General features: G+C 53.8%; 2 non-coding genes across 2 annotated transcripts; both read right to left on the reverse strand.

Moving 5' to 3' along the window:
• Positions 1–81: 81 nt before the first annotated feature.
• Positions 82–236, reverse strand: LOC124585142. The gene has a single exon (XR_006974745.1). It is a non-coding gene; the product is annotated as a 5.8S ribosomal RNA (ribosomal RNA).
• A 351-nt stretch (positions 237–587) lies between these two features.
• On the reverse strand, positions 588–2,498 carry LOC124585131. The gene has a single exon (XR_006974737.1). It is a non-coding gene; the product is annotated as a small subunit ribosomal RNA (ribosomal RNA).
• Between the last annotated feature and the right edge of the window lie 5,002 nt (positions 2,499–7,500).

Consider the following 7,500-nt stretch of genomic DNA (forward strand, 5'->3'; position numbering starts at 1 on the left):
GCGCGGCCGGCCCCACAGGCGGCCGCGACGCTCCCAGGTCTGCGAAGCGGGGCAAACGCCGCGCGCTTCAGTATACGTAGCCGACCCTCAGCCAGACGTGGCCCGGGAACGGAATCCATGGACCGCAATGTGCGTTCGAAACGTCGATGTTCATGTGTCCTGCAGTTCACATGTCGACGCGCAATTTGCTGCGTTCTTCATCGACCCACGAGCCGAGTGATCCACCGTCCTGGGTGATCTTTTCTTAGTTTACACTGTCTCTTTCAAGACAGTTGCATAGGCGGGACGTAGGCGTGTGGCGGCCCCTGTTCAAGCGTTCTGTGTCCAACGGCCTCACGGCCGATGGGCGTCGTACGGCTCCACACCGGAGCGGACAGGCAGTCGGGCGAAAGTCATTCAAAACCGGCGCCAGGCGCCAGGTGCCGCAGGCCAGCCGCTCCAGCGCTTCAGCGCTCGTACCACACAACATTGGCGTTAGTTTTGAGAAGCACGCGTGGTTCCGCACGCGGCGCACGGCTACTGCGAGCCGTACAGGTAGCGTGTTGCGCGACACGACACGCACATCGAAAGACATGCAGTCTAGTCGGTAATGATCCTTCCGCAGGTTCACCTACGGAAACCTTGTTACGACTTTTACTTCCTCTAAATGATCAAGTTTGGTCATCTTTCCGGTAGCATCGGCAACGACAGAGTCAATGCCGCGTACCAGTCCGAAGACCTCACTAAATCATTCAATCGGTAGTAGCGACGGGCGGTGTGTACAAAGGGCAGGGACGTAATCAACGCGAGCTTATGACTCGCGCTTACTGGGAATTCCTCGTTCATGGGGAACAATTGCAAGCCCCAATCCCTAGCACGAAGGAGGTTCAGCGGGTTACCCCGACCTTTCGGCCTAGGAAGACACGCTGATTCCTTCAGTGTAGCGCGCGTGCGGCCCAGAACATCTTAAGGGCATCACAGACCTGTTATTGCTCAATCTCGTGCGGCTAGAAGCCGCCTGTCCCTCTAAGAAGAAAAGTAATCGCTGACAGCACGAAGGATGTCACGCGACTAGTTAGCAGGCTAGAGTCTCGTTCGTTATCGGAATTAACCAGACAAATCGCTCCACCAACTAAGAACGGCCATGCACCACCACCCACCGAATCAAGAAAGAGCTATCAATCTGTCAATCCTTCCGGTGTCCGGGCCTGGTGAGGTTTCCCGTGTTGAGTCAAATTAAGCCGCAGGCTCCACTCCTGGTGGTGCCCTTCCGTCAATTCCTTTAAGTTTCAGCTTTGCAACCATACTTCCCCCGGAACCCAAAAGCTTTGGTTTCCCGGAGGCTGCCCGCCGAGTCATCGGAGGAACTGCGGCGGATCGCTGGCTGGCATCGTTTATGGTTAGAACTAGGGCGGTATCTGATCGCCTTCGAACCTCTAACTTTCGTTCTTGATTAATGAAAACATACTTGGCAAATGCTTTCGCTTCTGTTCGTCTTGCGACGATCCAAGAATTTCACCTCTAACGTCGCAATACGAATGCCCCCGCCTGTCCCTATTAATCATTACCTCGGGTTCCGAAAACCAACAAAATAGAACCGAGGTCCTATTCCATTATTCCATGCACACAGTATTCAGGCGGGCTTGCCTGCTTTAAGCACTCTAATTTGTTCAAAGTAAACGTGCCGGCCCACCGAGACACTCACTCAAGAGCACCCTGGTAGGATTGCAACGGGGTCCGCCTCGGGACGCACGAGCACGCACGAGGCGCGTCGCACGCCTTCAGCTCGCCCCACCGGCAGGACGTCCCACGATACATGCCAGTTAAACACCGACGGGCGGTGAACCAACAGCGTGGGACACAAATCCAACTACGAGCTTTTTAACCGCAACAACTTTAATATACGCTATTGGAGCTGGAATTACCGCGGCTGCTGGCACCAGACTTGCCCTCCAATAGATACTCGTTAAAGGATTTAAAGTGTACTCATTCCGATTACGGGGCCTCGGATGAGTCCCGTATCGTTATTTTTCGTCACTACCTCCCCGTGCCGGGAGTGGGTAATTTGCGCGCCTGCTGCCTTCCTTGGATGTGGTAGCCGTTTCTCAGGCTCCCTCTCCGGAATCGAACCCTGATTCCCCGTTACCCGTTACAACCATGGTAGGCGCAGAACCTACCATCGACAGTTGATAAGGCAGACATTTGAAAGATGCGTCGCCGGTACGAGGACCGTGCGATCAGCCCAAAGTTATTCAGAGTCACCAAGGCAAACGGACCGGACGAGCCGACCGATTGGTTTTGATCTAATAAAAGCGTCCCTTCCATCTCTGGTCGGGACTCTGTTTGCATGTATTAGCTCTAGAATTACCACAGTTATCCAAGTAACGTGGGTACGATCTAAGGAACCATAACTGATTTAATGAGCCATTCGCGGTTTCACCTTAATGCGGCTTGTACTGAGACATGCATGGCTTAATCTTTGAGACAAGCATATGACTACTGGCAGGATCAACCAGGGAGCTGCGTCAACTAGAGCTGAGCAGCCGGCCGCCCGGGAGTGTGTCCCGGGGGCCCGCGCGAACACGCAAGCGTCCGCTCAATTATTCTGCAAACAGGAGGAGGCTGAGCTCCCCTGCACAATACACCTCGAAACCCTCTCAGGTCCCGGCGGCGCGCAGCGCCGTCCTAAGTACTTGGTCGGGTTCGAGAGAGGCGCAATCGCCCGGAGTTTGGCGAGTAGACGCTTTAGGTGCGACCACCCGTGCTCCCAACTGAGCTTGCCGCTGCCGACAGAGGCCCGGGAGCGTGCTGTCGTGGCATTGCCGGCGGGAGACAACACGCGCCACCTACGGTGGCCGGCAGCTCCAACGCCAGCGCCACAGAAGGACAAAAGCCCCACTTGGGTGCCGAAGCGAACTCTCCCAGCACAGCGCACGCGCCAACACGTCCGCACAGCTGCGATACAATCCACCTGCGAGAACCGCAGAGGCGACCGAGCAGCAGACGGCTTCGCGGCGCCGAGCGCCGGGCGGCGGCGCATCCTCAGCGCACACAGTCCTCAATCGGACCAGCACACTGCAGATGTCCACCGCGCTTCGCACCGGGCCCGCGAGGACCTACTTTGGCCGCACGGCGCCGCGTGCAGGGTGCGCCGGCGCGCAGCTGCGCCGCCTGCCGCCTCCGTCGGCCGGCGCGCCTGCCACTGGCCGCCCCCACCAGCCGGCTGTAGCGCGTGCGCCCACGCACCGCGCGGCCAGCACGCCGGAAGGCCCCCCCTCACCGGCCGGGGACGGTCCCACCCAGCCACCGCCGCGTATCGCTTCACACCCACATGCCATTCACGTTCGTGGGCATGGTGGGTATCGCTGAAACAACCGGTTGGTAGCTCAACCGATCGTCGCCATCACTGATTCACCTCTAGCGAGAACAACCGCACCACAACGGTTTACCAGTTCTTCATTTGCGTAACGTCACCAGCAAACGTAGACGTCCATCGCCATTTGCAAATTCAACGATTGTTGCATGCCTGTGTCAGGTGTCACGACACACTATGTCTGCCCACATACACGCAACAACATGTGCACGCTTCGCGAACACGTGGAAGGTGGCCCCCGTACGTATGCGATGTCCATTGCGCGAACGACTGTCAACCGGCCTCTGTCGCATGTCGCAGATGTGGAACGCAGTGCACCATGCTATCACGGTGTGTGAGAAGAGACGACTACGTCTGACAACACGCGCCACTACATCAACAGACGGCTCATGCTGATCGCCATCCACGGCATACCATACTGCAATCCAGCTCTTATAGGGAGACGACACGTAGCTGAGTGCACAATATTTGGACCGTATGGTTCGCCGTTGTTGGCGCAGTCGTGGTACGGTCACACATGTACCACGATGTATCATTCAGTACATGAGGACCAATGTGCGGTACAGTGTGTGATTTGGACGTACAACATCAGCGGACAGTTGCCACAAGCCGTACCACAACGTAGGCTGTGCTTCGCCATGCGAATGCCAATGAACAACTGCGAAGGGCATTGAGCATGTACGTCCTGCCGCCATCCGCATTACAGTGTATAGCTGCAAGGTGTTTAACATGAAGCGATACTCTGGGGACCGGGCAGTGCGAGTAGCAAACTATATTGCGGGGGTTGCAGTTAGGCAACACTACACTAATTTAACGCGTCGTATGACAATTACAGAGCAGGTTAAGGCCCAACGTGTGTTGGGTTAAGGCCCAACGTGTGTTGGGTTAAGGCCCAACGTGTGTTGGGTTAAGGCCCAACGTGTGTTGGGTTAAGGCCCAACGTGTGTTGGGTTAAGGCCCAACGTGTGTTGGGTTAAGGCCCAACGTGTGTTGGGTTAAGGCCCAACGTGTGTTGGGTTAAGGCCCAACGTGTGTTGGGTTAAGGCCCAACGTGTGTTGGGTTAAGGCCCAACGTGTGTTGGGTTAAGGCCCAACGTGTGTTGGGTTAAGGCCCAACGTGTGTTGGGTTAAGGCCCAACGTGTGTTGGGTTAAGGCCCAACGTGTGTTGGGTTAAGGCCCAACGTGTGTTGGGTTAAGGCCCAACGTGTGTTGGGTTAAGGCCCAACGTGTGTTGGGTTAAGGCCCAACGTGTGTTGGGTTAAGGCCCAACGTGTGTTGGGTTAAGGCCCAACGTGTGTTGGGTTAAGGCCCAACGTGTGTTGGGTTAAGGCCCAACGTGTGTTGGGTTAAGGCCCAACGTGTGTTGGGTTAAGGCCCAACGTGTGTTGGGTTAAGGCGCAACATAGGTTAGGTTAAGGCGCAACATAGGTTAGGTTAAGGCGCAACATAGGTTAGGTTAAGGCGCAACATAGGTTAGGTTAAGGCGCAACATAGGTTAGGTTAAGGCGCAACATAGGTTAGGTTACGGCGCAACATAGGTTAGGTTAAGGCGCAACATAGGTTAGGTTAAGGCGCAACATAGGTTAGGTTACGGCGCAACATAGGTTAGGTTAAGGCGCAACATAGGTTAGGTTAAGGCGCAACATAGGTTAGGTTAAGGCGCAACATAGGTTAGGTTAAGGCGCAACATAGGTTAGGTTAAGGCGCAACATAGGTTAGGTTAAGGCGCAACATAGGTTAGGTTAAGGCGCAACATAGGTTAGGTTAAGGCGCAACATAGGTTAGGTTACGGCGCAACATAGGTTAGGTTAAGGCGCAACATAGGTTAGGTTAAGGCGCAACATAGGTTAGGTTAAGGCGCAACATAGGTTAGGTTATGGCGCAACATAGGTTAGGTTACGGCGCAACATAGGTTAGGTTACGGCGCAACATAGGTTAGGTTAAGGCGCAACATAGGTTAGGTTAAGGCGCAACATAGGTTAGGTTAAGGCGCAACATAGGTTAGGTTAAGGCGCAACATAGGTTAGGTTAAGGCGCAACATAGGTTAGGTTAAGGCGCAACATAGGTTAGGTTAAGGCGCAACATAGGTTAGGTTAAGGCGCAACATGGGTTAGGTTAAGGCGCAACATGGGTTAGGTTAAGGCGCAACATGGGTTAGGTTAAGGCGCAACATGGGTTAGGTTAAGGCGCAACATGGGTTAGGTTAAGGCGCAACATGGGTTAGGTTAAGGCGCAACATGGGTTAGGTTAAGGCGCAACATGGGTTAGGTTAAGGCGCAACATGGGTTAGGTTAAGGCGCAACATGGGTTAGGTTAAGGCGCAACATGGGTTAGGTTAAGGCGCAACATGGGTTAGGTTAAGGCGCAACATGGGTTAGGTTAAGGTACAATATGGGTTAGGTTAAGGTACAATATGGGTTAGGTTAAGGTACAATATGGGTTAGGTTAAGGTACAATATGGGTTAGGTTAAGGTACAATATGGGTTAGGTTAAGGTACAATATGGGTTAGGTTAAGGTACAATATGGGTTAGGTTAAGGTACAATATGGGTTAGGTTAAGGTACAATACGGGTTAGGTTAAGGTACAATACGGGTTAGGTTAAGGTACAATACGGGTTAGGTTAAGGTACAATACGGGTTAGGTTAAGGTACAATACGGGTTAGGTTAAGGTACAATACGGGTTAGGTTAAGGTACAATACGGGTTAGGTTAAGGTACAATACGGGTTAGGTTAAGGCACTTGGGGGGGGGGGGGCCCGGTTTGTTGATTGTGATTATCGTAAGTAAATGACTGCGGCATCATCTGATTTGCCACGTCAGGGTGCACCTTTGGCTCATAACAGGCGGCGCTCTGATTCCATGCTTGTGGCAGACCTGTGTCTTTCATTCCTGCCATTGTTTGTGTGGTGTGACAGGAGGCAGTATTGTGATGTTGGGTGCACCCCTGTCTGGGACATGTGTGGGTGTTGGTGGCTTAGCTGAGCAATGGTGGTTGTCGGAAGGGTGGGATATTCTGTTTTCCGAGTGGACCTCCCGGTCTGGTTATGATAGTGTGGATTGTCTAATGTGGCAGAGAGGATGCACTGGGTGTTGTTCCATGCTGGTGCTTACATATTGTCTGTGTGCCTGTTACAGGCAGAGAGTAGTGCGTGATAAGAGTGTCTGGCTGACGTGTGATTGTGAGCAGAGTCTTTCAGCATGTATACGGACAGGTCTATACATTATCTGTATTCTGATGGCTCTATCTATTACTAATCAGCGCCGTGTATACGTTTAATCCGGTTCCAGTCGAAACTATTGTATCTCTGTACATTAGTGACACGGCGAGCCCGCTATGTAGTTACTCGTCTCGGCAGCTTCCACCGGTGTATGGCAAATGATTATAAGGAATCAGTCTAGTCGTCAATACCGATAGTCTGACGTCACATGTCTGGGGTGGGGGACGCTGCGCCCTTCCGGTGGGTCATGGCCTAGGAAGACTCTTCCCACGCAGGGGGGCTTGGACTGTCATTGACTCTTCCGAGTAATATACTTGCCGTACGTTTTTGCGACTGCGAGTGCAACGCTCACCGGTACCGACATGGATGGAGCGCCTCCTAGCTGCCGCTGAGCATCTGCATTCGTACAGCGAGCAACGCGATCGCGTCTGTAGCTCGTACGTGGTACGGCTCGCAGCTCATGTATATGGACAGCGGGAATGTCGCATATTGGACATAACTCTTCATGAAACGCACGTTATAGGGGTGGATTGCACATTGCGAGTGCGAGCAAAGTCCGCCGTTCATCCGCTGGAGTTGCGAGTTGGGCGGTTGGGGTGGGGCACGAACGGGTGCAGGTGGAGTGATTGCCGGTCCACGACTTCGTGCGGCAGAGGCGCTGGCGTTGGGGTGGGGTCGAAAGAAGGGCACTGTGGGCCCATCGCTGTCTTAGTCGGCTTGGCGTCTCATAGATGACGGTATCGTCGTTGCAGGAGGTCATGTTGCGGGAGACCTACAGATGGCGGTATGTTTTGCGGTGCGCTCGACATGGCGGACGTAGTGTTGTCAGATTCGCATAGATGGAGGTATTGCATGTGGTTTCGCCGTATTTTCATAGATGGCGATACTGTTTTGCCGGCATGGTTGGCGTAGTTCCGTCGGATCCCTG

The sequence above is a fragment of the Schistocerca americana genome, unplaced genomic scaffold, assembly GCF_021461395.2.
Source record: "Schistocerca americana isolate TAMUIC-IGC-003095 unplaced genomic scaffold, iqSchAmer2.1 HiC_scaffold_480, whole genome shotgun sequence".
NCBI classification, from domain to species: Eukaryota; Metazoa; Arthropoda; class Insecta; order Orthoptera; family Acrididae; genus Schistocerca; species Schistocerca americana.